This window comes from Temnothorax americanus, unplaced genomic scaffold (assembly GCF_048541705.1).
Source record: "Temnothorax americanus isolate GAGA-0224 unplaced genomic scaffold, ASM4854170v1 Scaffold13, whole genome shotgun sequence".
Lineage (NCBI taxonomy): Eukaryota > Metazoa > Arthropoda > Insecta > Hymenoptera > Formicidae > Temnothorax > Temnothorax americanus.
This window is the reverse complement of record NW_027509264.1, coordinates 2,019,524-2,036,163: the sequence shown is the minus strand read 5'-3', so window position 1 is coordinate 2,036,163 and position 16,640 is coordinate 2,019,524. Positions and strand designations below refer to the sequence as shown.

The 16,640-nt window shown below is 39.6% G+C and overlaps 1 protein-coding gene and 1 long non-coding RNA gene across 13 annotated transcripts in view; one reads left to right on the top strand and one right to left on the bottom strand.

The window, feature by feature from the left end:
- The window catches only part of LOC143894023 (uncharacterized), a 152,281-nt gene extending 144,619 nt beyond the window's left edge, over nucleotides 1–7,662 (bottom strand). For all 6 annotated transcript variants that reach the window (XR_013255981.1, XR_013255983.1, XR_013255982.1 and 3 more), the window contains exons 1-2: nucleotides 6,843–7,662; nucleotides 6,353–6,394 (exon numbers count right to left, since the gene is read on the bottom strand). This is a non-coding gene — a long non-coding RNA (uncharacterized LOC143894023). The remainder of the gene's footprint in view (nucleotides 1–6,352; nucleotides 6,395–6,842) is intronic.
- Ten-m (teneurin transmembrane protein Ten-m) overlaps nucleotides 1–16,640 on the top strand; it is a 514,620-nt gene that overhangs the window by 11,810 nt on the left and 486,170 nt on the right. The window lies entirely within an intron of this gene.

The window sequence follows — 16,640 nt, the reverse complement described above, 5'->3', positions numbered from 1 at the left end:
TAGCACAATTTACCCTTTAACGCGCGATAAATTACAGTTATATTAATAAAGTTATATTGTTCTAATCAAATTAACAATAACTAAATTAACAATATGATATACATTTCGAGGAATGTACGTTAGATTAACTAATATAATGCAAATAATATAATATCATCGTGTAATAATATAGAGGCATAAAATTTCTATACAGTTCGGGTATCAGCGGTATAATTACCGGTGAATTGATAAACATAACACGGCAAATGCGATTCGCGCATTTCGCGTTTAAAACGCGCGAGGTTAGGACAATTAACGTGGTCCTTTAAATTTATTACGGGCCCTTTTATTACGACCGCGGAAATAAGCCGCGCGCGATACGCAGCGGCAAAATTAGTTGTATCGCGTTGCTGTGATCTCACCGCTCGCGGTGGCGTATCGATCGTGGTTAGTAATTAACGAGCGGCGCGCGCGAGAAAAATCGAAAGCGATCAAGCCTCGCTGCGCGTTGCTAACTAATTACCCGCCGAGGATCGTGATTGCGTCGCTTTGTCAATCTCCGTGAGCTAGCCTCGCCCGCTCGATTTGCATTCCGACATTCGTTCTGCAGAAAAACCGCAGTGTCTATATTTTTAACCGTGTACCGACCAAATCGGGCTGTTTTATTGTCCGACCGTCTCTATCAAGATATCCAGCTGCACAGTCAGTATTTATATATTACAGAGTCCTCCACAACGTACAGATATTTATATTAACGAAATAGAGATAAAAATACATTTCAAAACAAACCACAGAAATTATATATCGATTATTTGACATGCACGTGCTTTCCTATATCTTTCGTATCTGATTTAATCAACACGATCGATTTATTTCGTAGATTTACGTGAAATTGGAACGTCTTATCGGGATAGCGTTTCTCTTCAGTCTCATACGGCAGAGAAGTTTTACGATTCAAAGTTCCTCCGTTGTTCGTTAAAATCGAACGAATTCGAACCGGCAAGACGATTGGGGACGAAAAAGCCACTTTTGAGAAACGCAGTCATATTATTTTATCCGTATAGACTCGCATGGCTCAAGGGTGTTAAAACTTTACGAGCTATTCGATAGGCGGGGAAAATTCTCTCCTTTTCCGTGAGATTTCCTTCCATTCCGTCAATCGACCTAAAAATTCCCGCGCTTGCAAAAAGCATATTACTTTTAATCTCGCTTTGATCTTATCGAATCTCATATTGCTTTTTAATTTTTGAGTGCAAAGAAAAAAACGTATCATATGTGAGTATTATACATCACGAATGACATTCCATAATGTAAGAAAATAAATCAATACATCTTTAAATTGAAATATTCCCTTCGTTAAAAAGTAAGATTGCGTGCATCACGTGTTACTGGGCATAATAACTTAGAATCTTGTCATTCAATTATATATCGCGTTATTATCAGCGCGTAATGAGGTTACTAAAACCATTATTCATTCTCTACACTAAAAAGAGCAAGTAAAATTGCTCTTTCACAAATGGGCGTAAAATTTGTGCAATTTGTAACAGAAATGTATACATTTATATATTATATTTATATTCCTGTTATAAATCGTCTTATTTTTACACTTTGGTTTTTTACAATGTACTCGTTTACTTTTTCCGTCATATTTCTGCAATACTTTGTATGTTATATGTTATTAATTATACATTTAATAATCCGTATTATATTATTTTCTTTCCATTATTCTTCTTATTATCATGTTAAATATTTTACTACAGATACCTCTACCTACTAATCACTTGGCGCGATTATCTCAAGCACGCGCATTTAAGATTTAATATTCCTTATTCATGTAATTACATCCGTATAAATATATAACATTAATAAAAATAATTGAAAATACAGATTTACCGAAATAATATAAGCATATAAGTTTCAGTAATGACTCTTATGTAATATGACCAAAATAAACAAGCACAACTAAAAATTTTCTCTGCACTTAAGTGTGGTGTGTGCGTGATCTTTACGCTCGTTCTATGATTAAAGTGTTTAGATTTCACCTGCGCTTTAACAATGATCGGCAAAGGCCACCGACGAGATATCAAGTTCAAGTGCTCACACGTTGGTGAATCCGTGTACATGCATCTTGAGGCTACGCGAATAGGGGAGGAGACGATCAATCCGGTCGATAAAGGGAACTCGGGAGAAACTCATTGAGAAGCACTTCGACGATAGCACGTCGGCGAAGAACAAGCGCGGTGTGCGGGCCCGGTTCTTCCATTTATCGAGCGAACGCGAAGCTGAAGTTCGAAGCCGCGACGGAAGGAACGAACGCGGGCGACATGGCGCAAGAAAGCGTTGACAACGAAAGCCAATATGGTGGTTAATGAGAGGGTCGCGTCAACTTTCAGCGTTCCGCAACGGCCGTGAGAGAGAAAGAGCGAGAGAAAAGCGGCTAAAGGATCGAGAGAGACGCCGATAGAGATGGTGTCGACATAGAAAAAGGGACGGGACTGAAGTGCGCTGTGGGGGTGAGATTGTAAAGAGTGTTTACTTAACCCCTGCCCCGCCTCGAGGTGAGTGCAGCTGTCTATAAAGACCGCGGATCTCTCTATAACGGGGAAGAAGAAAAGCTAAACGAACGTTAGACAGAAATGCGAAGAGAAAAAGACGTGGAGAGAAAGAAGAAAGAAAATGTTGGGTCTGCTGAACGAATACAAGCGGTTTTTACGCGCGGCCTGTTTATACGACAATACTTTTAGCACACTGACTCCGCGACTCCGCACCAACCAAGACCAAATAACGTTTTTATCAACCGCGTGCTCTCCTTCGCATTATATATACGTATCTATTATATATGTATAAATTATATCTTTCATGCGCACCTTCCAAAAAATATGATCTTAAAATAATAATTATTATAAATTTGAGAATTGAGCGATCAATGTTTCGCTAGATAGATTATTCTGTCTGAAATTTTAACTTGCGACGTTAGAAGTGATTTTCTAATCGAATATGTTTTCTATTTTATGAACTAGATTGTCAAATGTATGTATATTTAGAACTGACAAGTATTATATTTGGTCTACAGTCTACACATATAAACGTTATAATGCCGATAATGCGAGATATCAAAACTCTCTATCTCTCATACGTGTTAAATAAGTTAATTTATATTTATACGTGAATTTTCTTGTTCTTTTAAGTCAGTATCTGACAAGAATGTATGCACAAAACACGTTTTCTTTGGCAAACAAAACAACCTGGAAGTTTCTCGCGCCTGCCAATGTCGCATTGTATACTTTTTACGTCATGTTCTATCGCATTCTCTGCTGATGCGTTTGCTTAGATGCATTTTGTTAAAACCAGTTACTACATTTTCCAAATTGAAGTAAAATTGTTTCATTGATTCGCAAACTCTTCCATTTAATTACAATAACTCGTTTATATATAAATACATTCAACTGAATGATGACAAAATTTTTAGTATTTTATAGCGATTTTGATCTTTTTCAATAATAATATAATAAATATTATCAGAAATTTATTCTCGTGTAGAATATAGCATATACAATTTCTGTGAATAACAATTTGGATATCAAAATGCACGTGAATACATGTAAACGCATTGAAATGATTATCCACGACCCCCCTTTCAAGTGCTTTTCTTGAAGCAATAAAAGCAATGGTACACTCTGGATCTCTTTGTAAAATCCTGCCAACATAATGGAGTGTCCTCTCAGTTATACTGTTTGAGATGAGCCGTGGTCTGAACGTGACATTTGCATTTGTACAAGCAAAAGCGGCAGCAACAGTTTGCGATGGAAGCAAACATATATTTTTCCCAAGGGTGACTTGTTACACGCGCCTTTTCATTTGTTTTTCTCGACATCCAAATCCATAATTCTATTTATGTTTCAAATTTAAATTTAGTATTATAATATTCTTTGAAGACAAAAATTATAATTATTAATACATCAGTTGAAAGGCATGCTTGATATGCTTAATATAATTATCAAGTGTACACTTATATGTGTATTTATGGAAAGATAATATCTTGTTATTGCGTCATGCTATTCGCAGTCTACAATTTGGCGATTGGTACAGTTTTGTGCCTTCGATACAATTATCTAAATATGTTAACCGTTACTCTCCCTCTCTCTCTCTCTCTTTCTATAACAAGCAAAAACTACACAATATCAAAATAATGAACTGTCAAGCGACAATCATCGCGTGCATTTAGCGGACAAAGGCTCGTTACACAATGTCACCCGTCGACAAAATCGAACGTACCGGTTGACTCGCCGTCGCGCGTGTGTTAGCAAAACGTTAAATGCTGGACAAACATAATTTGTCCCCGCCACTCACAGACGTTTATTTGCCGACGCCTGGTCTACCGACTGATTTCGGAAGTGTGAAAGACCGAGCCTTCAGTCGCACCACTAAAGTGCCGCTGAAGTGCCCGCCATGTTTTGTTCTCGCAAAGCCAAGGCGAGCTTTTCCGGGAGACCGCGTGCAACACGAAAGAGAACGAAGTACCACCGGGAAGACTAATGAGAAGTAATGAAACACGACTAAACTGAAAAGAGCAGCGAGAGCTGTTGGGCGCGGCGCAGACGCGGAAAATGAAAGTATGCGAAGAGAGTATGTGACGACCGGTTACTTTAGCGAACGCATCGCTGCCATCCGAGGCCGTGACGTTGACGATGATTGACCGAGTAAAGTGATTTCATCGTCACATCACTGATACTCTGAATGAATGTTACGTGTTTTTGCGGAAAATGTTACATATAAATAATTTTTTAATAATTAAAAATATCTACCGCGCGATTAATTTTATAGATATCACGTACATAAATTCGACGATTAACGAATGAACTCCGAATTCATCTAAAGGTTTCAAACCAAAACCATTGCGAAAATTTGATCTTCCTTCGCACGCTTCTCATTTTTCATTGTCGAAATACGGCACCAAGATTTCATCAATATTTCACCCTCCAAGAACGCGCGGAGCAAAGTGTATTTTTCCGTCGAAATCGAGCTTGTAAACGTGCAGTCGAGTATCGAATATTTCAGCTTGGGGAAACGCGCGATATACAAGCCGGCGTACGGGAAGGATGGGTGGTACGAAAGGGTGGTCTGTGACATCGAAGCCGGCTTGTCGAGTTTGGCTCGATGTTTGCCGAATACAGTCAAAGTGCATGTGAATTACCGCATTAACCTGGACTCGGCTTGTGTGCCAGCCGTGGTGTGCAGCGCGCGTAATTAAAACATTCTTGTCACCGGACGGATCGTCAGCGCAAACAGGAGTGCCCATCATTTCGATTTGAATTCATTTGGCGGTTGAATTAATTAGCGTCGCCGGTTTTCGTTTCACCGACGTGTCGGACGTGAGAATTCCAAGCGCAACGAGTAGCACCTCTATCTGAAATATTGATGCGCGCAATACCGGCTCCCCCAAAAACACACACAGAGGGAATTTCGAAACGAAAAACTTTTATCGCATGAACTGCAGGCAACTGACACGCGGCAATCTTTTCGTAATATATTGAAAGCAATTTTGCATTCTCTAACGGTGATAAAAAGCTCGAAATTACTTTGAAATTACTTTGACTAATTTAAAGAGTCGTCCTCGTGATTTCTATGTATGTAGATTATGCAGATTTACATTTTTTTAAATTAAAAGAATATCAAAATTCGTCGGGCTGCTTTTACTATTTTATATTATTTTGAATCGAAATTTTTCTGAATATTATTACGAAATTACGCAGAATATTAAAATCGGACTAACAGACGTGTGAATTATCAGTTGCTGGGGGAGAAGGGAGTGAAAAAAATGTCAAGTATCATTGGTAAATATGAGAGTGGAAAAAAACAGCCCCAGACAACGTATGAGATCTGTGGTTGAGCTACTCGCCGAATTTTAAGTACCCTCGTGCCGGACTTGTCGCGTCGAGCTTTAAATGCGGTTGAACATTCCATAAAACATGGCACTCGTCATGGTTAGAGCACGCTCTAAAATCTCTATGCAGTCGGAATACTCTACTGTCAGAGTCACATTATTTATGCGAAACCTCTTCGCCCGATGGTCGTTTCCTCGCTATTTATTGGTCCTCGAGAATGTTCGCGTATTACCAAGTTCAGAATCGAGTCCGACTGCGTCGAATAGCTTCTTAACTCGACACGTAGGTAGTTACGAGCGAAGAAACCATCTAGCAATAAGTAATAATTTCCGGAATACGCATATTTTTTCAAATAAATATTAGTTAAATTAATATCAAAATGTGTAATAATGTATAACAATGTTAATCGTAGTAAAAAATTACTTCAATTCGATTATTCATATTAGCTTAGAAAATAGCAATAATATAAAGGATAATTTGACACTCACAAACGATGCGCAGCAGCGGAGTTATAACACAGGAACGTTGATCTGTAAAATAAAAACATATTCATACATTATAGCAACGCCCAAAATAGTTAATATCTCAAAAAATAACAATATAATGAAATTAGAAGCTAATTATATACTCCGATATAAAAATTTAAAAATTTATAAAAACTAAATTGCAAAAATTAGTCAGCTTCTGAGCGACAATTAAATATCTAAAGTATTTTAAAACAAAAGTCGAAACAACTCGTGTATAATTTCGGCGAGTTCAATTTCCGACGATTCGTTTATTCGTGCATAAGATTCAATTGTTGCATTCGGTATCCAAGTATGAATTCAGCGAAATTATATCTTGTTTTCAAATAATAAAAAAAAATATCTTACGTTACGCAGCAAAGCGGTATATCCGAATTACAGCACACGGCCACAATTAATTACGCGTATAATGAACAACGGACAAATAATAACAGGAAGTAGAAAAATCGCTCACCTCGGGGTTGCTCCGCCGTTGCCCGATGCCTCTCCGGGCCGCCTCTCCTCCTCCCCCGCTCCGCCGCGCCGTGTCGTTGCTCCACCAGGCACAAGGATTCAGGATTCACACTCGCGGAAGGAAAGGTTACGATCGCTCGCGCATCAATCACCGAAGATATACCTACGACGATCGCCCGACACTACTTTACGCGGCACTCGGGCACTCCCGCTGTTACGTCGCGACGGGACAACGCGAAGGAACTGTCAGATCGTTCTCCTAACAAGTTACGATCCGCCAAACACCCGTGGCTATCTCGCGATTCTCGCGAATTACCGCGATAAACGAATGCACGCCAATTCACACGATACACGACACCACTGTTACCAGCCGCGGAGAGCTACACTCGTTCCGAGACACTCGTGCACCTTCGCGCACTAAGCGCACTTTCCGCGCTTCAGGTAACACGACTAAACACGAGTACGCGGCACGCGCTTGGTCATGAAACCAAGTCACAAGTCGCTGCATCTTACGAGATTATTCTGTCTCGCCTTAACCTGACACGAATGCGAATTACGGTGGGACAGATATCCGCGGAATGCGATGCCCGAGAAACACGGTCGTCGCCTATTCGCCGATAAATCGCGCGACAGATTTTGGTTGAACGACTCGCGCGAGGTGCACGGAGTCTCGACGAGCTTCCACACAAGCGACGAATTCCTCTGCCGATCGTTCTCTGCGGTCGATAGACATCGTGATTCATCGCGATTAAGCTTATTAATTAAGCGTACCTCTCAACCATCGATCTACGACGTGCGCGATTCACCCGACTCACCCCCCACAGCCAACAGACGCAGAGTGACTCGCCGCTCGCCGCCCGCCGCCCGCCGCCCCACCGCGCCTAGTGCCGTGTGCCGTGTGCCGTGTCGCGCGACGCTACGCGAGTCAAATTAACGGTTGTTTCTTGCCGACGGAAAGTGGCGTCTAAAAATTGCACGGATTATAGGATTTTCGAACGCACAAATCCTCGAGGCACACATAACGTGTTATTCATATAATCGATTGACATATCACGGCTGTTCGTTGCTCCCGTTACTTGATTCGCGTATTACTCCGCGCTCCGATTCGGTAATTAACGTTCAAACCGGTGCGACGGAAAGTTTGAAATTTGCGACGTGAGGGTATCCAAGCTTCTTTAAAAATGCAATTGCGTAAGTAAAATTACGGTGAATCCGTAAGTATTTTAAAAGAGAAAAATAATAATTTACAAACGAATATCTTTTCTTAATTTCGGACGCGTAAAATTACGTTAAAAGGGTACTATTTCATTTGTCGGACGACAAATTTTTCAAGCTCGTTGATTGGTTACAGGACAGAAAAGTTCTCAAGTCTCTAGAAATTAGCCAATCAATACGCTTGAAAATTTTGTCGTACGACACACGAAACAGCAGCCTAAAACAGTAAGTGCAATGTTTTAAAAGAGGAAAATAATAATTTACATATACGAATACATATCTGTTCGCTATTTCGGACGAATCGCGCAAAATACTCGTTTTGATAAAACGAAGTAGTAAATCTAATCTCAATATATACATCTACGAGTCGTCAATCGTGGAAGTTAATCGTATTTGTCCGCCGCGAGAACCCAACATCTTATAATATAGATTCTTGATGGTCAAAATCTAACGTAATAATATTAGATCTTGCGATTAAATAATTCGCATTCTATATACGGATGTTCATCTAATTTTATTTCGTATTTTCTCGTATTATATCGATCGTTTGTATCAACATGGCGTGATCGTCTCGAAACATGTAACTGTTATTTGAAGATGCGCCAAAATGCCCCTATGAACGAGTGCAGCGTGAAGTTGCTCAAATACCGTCCGCCTGCCGCCATTTAGAGATTCATTCGCTGCGCCACTTTGCGTCGCGTTACACGGGACACGTCACGTCGGACGGATCGTAGTTTAGTGCTAAAATCGTAGTTCCTTTGCGATATTCTTTCTAACACAGAGCATTCTTTCGTTGCTATAAGTAATAAAGTACGCGCCACGCACTGTTAACGTCGAGAGTGCCATGCTTACTGTCGCACGGACAATTAACGTATTCCGGTAATCAGTGATATATATAACTGCGCGTCTAACCCTTTTCTTTACGAGTGACTAGTAATTACGTGGAAAAAACGACTCAGGAAACAACAACTGTGAAACTAGAGAGGAGGAGGAGGTCAGGGTGGCATCGAGCGGCCAGCGGAGCGACGTGGGGGTAAGTAATTTATTATTCATATTATTTGTCACTTGCACATAATTAATTGTTTATTCCTGTGACGGCCGTGGCACCATTCCGTTAATGCAATGCATAGAAAATAATTTGGATTATATTAAGACACTGAAAGTGTTTAATAAAATACTTATGTTTATAATATTTATATTCTCTACATATGAATATCTACTTTGATAAATAGTCGCTGTCTCAATGAAGCTACAAATCTGTAATCGAGAAAGTTATTTAATCGCCAGATCTAATATTCCTAATTAATCACTATGTATAATGTATATATATATATATATATATATATATATATATATATTCTAAGAGATATATTATATATATATCTGTCACAGGGGCTTTGTGTAATTTGTTTATTTTTTTGCAAAATTCCTAGAATATCCACAAAAAACCGGAATATTTTGTACTGAATAAAAATTATTAATATAAATATAAATATAAATTTGTGTAATTATATTTATATATATAAACATATAATTTATAAATCATTTATAAATATAAAATAATATAAGTAAGAATTTCAATTCACAATTTCACTGACAGAACCAGGATTTTGCAAAATCATTAGTTGCGTAATTTTTATTCATTCCACAATCCCAGTTTTTTGTGGATTTTCTAGGAATTTTGCCGAAAAACGAATTACATGAAATCCCTGCGACATATATATATTTTTTCATTTTATTTAATTTTTCATACATATATATATTCTTTTTCAAGCTTGTGTTTTAAGTTACTCCTCGTCAGAAGGGAATACAGGATATTCACTTATTTTACTTTTTCACTCAATAAAGCCGACCGGCTTTGTATTTGTAATGTAATTAGAAGCGTGGCAGAATCGGCGTGCTCAATGGAAAAGCGAATTGAGAGAACTGTTTTTTCTGACTTTTGCCGCTTTCCGTATCCCTCCCACATTCCGGCCATCCCTCTCCTATCGCTTTTTCTCATCTACCATTGAATCGCGGTTCTTATCTTTGAGAAGTACGAAAAGCCTCGGCACTTCCTTGATTCGCGAAACAAAGGCCGCTAGATTGAAATTCGTTTATCGCAGCCCGGCTGCTTCTATCGAGTTCGACGTTATTCTTTCTATTACAACGATAATACCGGTGAAGTCCATTCACGACTTCCGCCCACCGTTTCTTTCATTCGAGTTTTCTTTTTCCCCGAGTTATCTCTTCCTTTTTTATAACTTTAGCTAATTAGAATTGATGCTATGAAATCATACCACTGCATTATCAAAAACGTTCCAATACCTATTTCAATACCAAATAGCATCAAATGTAATCTCGTTTTTTCCCCAAGGCTGTTATATTCATCGCGGGTTCGTATAAACTATTGTAATTCGCAGCTATTTTGTCAAACAGTCTGCGAATCGTTCAAAGTATAAAATTTCTTTTGTGTACACGTCAATCAATATTTTCGATAAATAATTTCAGAATAAAATTCGATCGTTCGGCTTTGCATAACTATAATTCAAAAAGGGTGATATAACAAGTGGCGTAATAATAGAGCAGGACCTTTCGACTTTCTTCTACCGTCGAAATGTTCTCTCGAGAAAAGATGAACGATCAAGCGAATTCTTCGGAGTATGTCCGCGCAGAAAAAGTAGATGTACGAGAAAAGAGAGAAAACAGCTGCGTCAGTTAAACGACACTGACGTCTCTTGCTCGGTTGAAATTCTCGGATGCCATTTAGTTCAAGAAAGAGAGATAGAGATAGAGATAGAGATAGATAGCTATATAGATAGAGAGAGTAAGAATAAATAACGTCAATGCCGGTAGCCGCAAAGATTTGAAACGCAGTGGACGATGACGTTTGTTTATGCAAATTCTTACTGCAGAGGCTCCCCCGAGCCTTACGTTCTTCCGCGCCTTTCATTTTTCTGTTTATCTCAGCTATCTCGCCGATTGACGTCACGCACGGACATCCCCCTAAGACGAACAGACTTGACAGTCGTTTACCATCTTACCTCATTGAAATATTTTATATTTGACGAAGGAAAAATTGATCGTCTTACGGTTTGCCGTTTTGACGTTGTTAAATTTGACCCGTAATGTCGTCGCTGTCGTGGATTCGAACGTAAAAGAAGTCTCAGGCTGGTGATTTACGACATATGCCTCGCCGTTTTGCTTTCCGGATAAAAATCGTGAGAAAAATGCACTCTAATTTTTATTCGGACCGACAGACAGGCGGCGGCTCGCATTATCTACGTAATTAGTGTCATACATAAATGAGCGAACGACGCGTTACAAAGGCGACAATGATCGCGTTGGATTATATGTGTCTTTATAAATTGGGCGGAAATGATTAATTATTGTCGCGTTCGGTACTTTCAACATTTATCTATGTTCCTCCATTCATTACTCGCGCGAATATAAAATGTTCTACTATATTGGATATTTGATTGCCATCGGAAATTACGGTCGATGACTATTATCGGTGATAATGACTCGTCTTTATCGTTTCGGCGAGCTGAATTTAATTTTACAAACTCTTGTTTGGAGCCCTTATACGTCTCCTTGATTGCCATCGTGGGAACCGAGTTGAACGGCCGTTAGCGCAGTGAAAATTAATATTTGCCTAACCGAAAAGTTTCAAGAAGACTTAACGAAAGTGTCAAGTATGCTTATTAACTCGTTCGCGCGCAAGAAGATTATGTGCGTGCGTGTGCGTGTGTGTGTGTGTGTGTGTGTGTGTGTGTGTGTGTGTGTGTGTGTGTGTGTGTGTGTGTGTGTGTGTGTGTGTGTGTGTGTGTATATATTTCATAAAAAAGAAAATTGCACGCGTTTGCGAATCGTCTTTACGGACTGAAACAAAAGTGAAAGGGACATCTCTTGTGTCTCTGCTCGTATTTCTTCGTCTTCGGCGAGGAAGGATTTTCCCGGCCAAGACGTGGGCTATTTGCTGAGAACGTTGGACACGGCCGATCCGCACAGACGGCTACCATAAAGAAGGATGTCATCGCGAATCCAGAAGCGTCGGTTGTTTCCCGTAGCCACACACACACACACACACACACACGCACACACATGTGTCGGGAAAAGCGTAGCCGGGATAACGCATCGCTGTAAACTTTGCACAGAAGCGGCTTTGTTTCGAACCATTTCGTAGCGCAAAGCGTATCCGGATATATTCGATGGCGTGTTTTAACGTTGAATCGGATTGGACGTATCACCGCGCGCGAGATTACTTGTTGCCTTCATTTTACGTAGGTCGTGCTTGAGATACATCATTTAAAAAGGTTGCGAACCGTTAATGTTACAACTCTAATGAAGTGTAATATTAGCCACTTCGTAATTTTACTAAACTTTTTAAAAAATAATTATTACTTTCATATTATGTTACTACATTACATTATTTTATATATTTACACTTTTAATATTATTTAAAACAAAATGTGAATTTGCATTTTATCTTGAATTCATAATTTGTTTCAATCTTTTATTTATTTCGAATCTTATTCCATCGTGTATGATGCGCGTAATATTAGAGAGAATCTCGAATCCGGAAATCACCGCGGAATTCAATATGCGCGCAACCAAAGGGGCGAGAAGAACGTCTTCCAAGCACGGACGAATACACGAGATCCTGTACGAAAACATTACGTCAAATTTGAATAAACTAGCTGTTGCGCGAGCAACCGCGTCGCTGTAAGAACCGGTGGAGCCTGTGGCTGGTTTTGCAAAAGCGAACAGGAGATGATGGGGAAAAAGGGCGGCGCGGTTGCGGTGCGCGGAGCGCCGACTTTTATGAAATACTGCCTGGCGAAAGTTCACCGTAGGACCACCGAGCCGCTGACACCTGCAATCTGCGTTCTCGGCTGCATTCGAGATGCATGCGCCAACACGCCCGTCGGCGGTATATCCGTATTTTACGATTACTCTCGCGCGGGCTGTCTGTGGCTCCGCGGGACTTGCCCGCACGGCGGAAAGCGTTGTGACGCATCGCTTTTTCCGGTACGTGCTGTTGTCTTAGGTATGAATTGTGAAAACAAACGGGATCTATGAACGGCCTACGAACGAAATCCAGGATATTGCGCATGTTAAGAAAGAGGGAAATTCGAAGCTTCGCGAAGACAAAAATTTTCTCTTTGCTATTAATTAGGGTTTTCTAAGCTTCAAACTATTTTATTATGGTATTAGTATTTAAGTTTGGGTTACTTAAATAAAGAAACTTAAATAAACTTATACTTTTTATCATCAATTATTATCAATTATAAAGAACAATTTTTACTTCTACTGGAAACGGTAATAGTACTCGGCGCAGTATGTAAGAAATGTAAGGATTAATTCAAGCTCTCTTGATGTTAGATGAGGATCCATGTTTTATTGTACGTAATTACGGTATATGCGATGTTTCGAGATTTAATTATCTCCAAGTTCTCTCCTCGTCATCATCCCCCATGTTTGCCGAGACAAATATCAACCGTCCCGTTTCCTTCGCAGCAATCCTGCCAATAGTAAAGCCAAGTTGGAAACGTCGATAAATCAGGTTAGTGCTAGCGGAGAGAGCATTATTTACGTTCGATCCGGCGGCGAGTTTAGAAGTTTTAATAGCTCAGTGACATTTGTTTCCGGACTGGGACGAACGCGGCGTATAACGCATATTGGGAATCTCTGCGCTCTGCCGTCTTGCCACCTTATCCATAGAAAAGTTTCACAATCGAAGTTTTCTGAGTTGTTTATGACGTCAGTAGCTCGCTGCAATAGCCTATCCTCCGAGAGAGTTACGCGCACGCGCGCGCGACATATACTTTTATATTATCACTACTTCAGCGATCCATCCACTTACAACATATGCGCCCGTTTCTATATATTTCTAGCAAAATCAAGTTATATCATGATGCAAACTCGAAAACGAAAGCACATGAGCTTGTTGATTATTTTTACAAAATGCGAAGTACAAGATTCATCGCACTTTTCTGCAATCGCGTGTTCTTTGATGCGTTTTGGTTTTTCTATAAATATTACAAAAAATTTAGTAATTTAAAAGCATTTTTAACATTGAAAGAATGAAGATTTAAAATAACTGATTCAATTTTATTCTTCTGTCACACAATCGCAACTAGCACTTATTTAATTAGAAATTTAACTTTTTGACTGATTGCCAGGACAATTGTAACAAATTGTCGCAATTATTTAATTTGCGATAATGGCTCTTCAAGACCTTTTTACATTTATGAAAAATTGTGAATTATAAACGTCGATATTTGATGATTTACTTGAGAAAAATGTTCACGTACGCATATGGTTTAATAAGTTCACTTATCGATTCTCATCAGGTATGTCCTGCTACCTGCCTGACTTACACGAAACTATTTTGTAGTACAAAAGCGCGGCTCGCATGCCCTTCGCGTTATTAATTATTCATCTCGCGCCACGAGAGCGGCGACTTAATGAGCGCTCGTGTTTGCGTCTCTCTTCTCTCTCTCTCTCTCTCTCTCTCTCTCTCTCTCTCTCTCTCTCTCTCTCTCTCTCTCTCTCTCTCTCTCTCTCTCTCTCTCTCTCTCTCTCTCTCTCTCTCACTTATTCGGTCTTCCACTCACATGGCGCTTCTTCATCCATTCTTGCCTCGCGCGCGGCTTTTGCTCGAAAGTCAAGAAATATTATTAATAGCTCGCTCCCGCGTGAATTATCGTGTGCTCTACGAGATATCGTCGCGAGCACGTGCGATATTCAGCGAGTTGACTCCGCGTTGCACTGCAGCATTAGCGCCTGGTACAGCACGGGAAAATATCTGACCCAGTAGAAATTGGGTTGCTCCTCGAGATGCTTCGTTGCATTAATATGAGATCAGATGCCTTGCATTCAGTGGCCTGCTTTCCATGTTATCTCACAAGTTCATCGAACTCTCGCTATGTGCGCGCTACCCGAGAATTTAAACTTTATTTAGTTTTTTTTTATGAAAAGAGTAAAGAGAGCAAATAAATTTTAATAATCGCGAAGATTTTTTTATAACCGGTAGTGATATATTTTTAACTAAGAGATTTCATCTGCAGAAGTTAAGTTAAATATGCAAAGCGAGTTATCGTTCGTGTAATTGCTATCGTGTAAAAGCTATCCATTTCATTGGACGTATTGGAATTTCAATTAAGGATCTCTGTTCATAAATATTATTCAACAATACTATATACATAGCATAATATATTTTTCAAGTATTTAACTAACTCGCATCTCTGGTCATAATACATTTAAACATCGTTTGCGAGGATCTCGAACGGTTAATGGCGTGGTGCTCGAAAAGGTATGGAGTATGTCGGCACACGACGGAGGAACTATAAGAAAGAAAGGAAGAGGAAGAAAATTTTCTCTTCGGAGCAGGAATATACCCCGTCTCTTTCTCCAATAAAGGCGATACAAACGAGCTCATTATGCGAAAAGGGGCGCGGTTTCAGAGTGGAGCGCCGATGCAGCCACCACGAAAACGAACTCTCGGAGTCAGTTCTCGACAGTCTTGTTCCTCGGCCGTTCCCGCGGCGATAAAGATAAAGGAACGACGAACCGACCAGGCCGGCGTAAACGCGCCGCGCTCCACCGCGGCGCCATAACGCTCCCCTATCGCGCGTATAACGTTCGAACATTAATTTGCATTCGCGTGGCTTCCTGCCGGCTTCGTCTGCTTCAAGGCAATGGACGGAGCCAGATGGGCATGCGATAACCAGTCAAAAAGAATATCCGCTTTGTCGAGCGAGATATAAATTGCATTTTTTTCGTCGAGATAGGGAAATTAGGAGCGGCGCGAAGTTTTTCGGTGTAAACCCGTTTTTTACGCTGCTGGTATCTTCTTTTTCTTTTTCTTTTTTAATAGCTGTATGAAGAAGCTCGGGGTCATGAATTTTATTTAACGTAATACGATATTATTCTTGAACATTGTATATATCAAAGTACATTCTGCGAGAGTTTGCTATATACTGCAGCTGATACTGGGTTAATCCTTCACATTGTGTTTTCTCCCCCGTTGAATGTATATCTAGAATTCTTACGCAGTCACATTACATTTCTTATGAAAAATTCTATATTTATATAAGAAATGATCAGAATCAAAATGAATCAAATAAATATGTTCACTTATAAAGTTCACTTTAAATAAATTCATATCTACAGTAAATTCTACAAATTATAGATAATCCAATGTCTAATAATATTCATACATTATCTACTTTAGCCCAGACATTCTAATTTCTAAGAATATTCTTTCTATTTTCAGAAAATTTCACAGTATTGTCTTGATATAAAAAGTAGAATACATATTCTAATTTTGATCCTTTTGATAAAATATTTATAAATTTTTCACACTTCTGTTTTCTTAAAAAGATAATCATCTTATGTCAAGCCGTGATTAAAGCTAGCAAAATCAGTCTTGTTATTATCAGCAGCGTCATGCAAGGCGGCATCTCCTCCTCACGTTTGTCGAAGTATATATAGGTCTTCCGCAGATTCTTCAAGTCACGAGTTCCTGACGTAGTTCCGCGATAGGCTAGTCTACTCAAGAGCCGCGCGACAAGAGAGTAGCCTCGCTCAAAAGACTCAT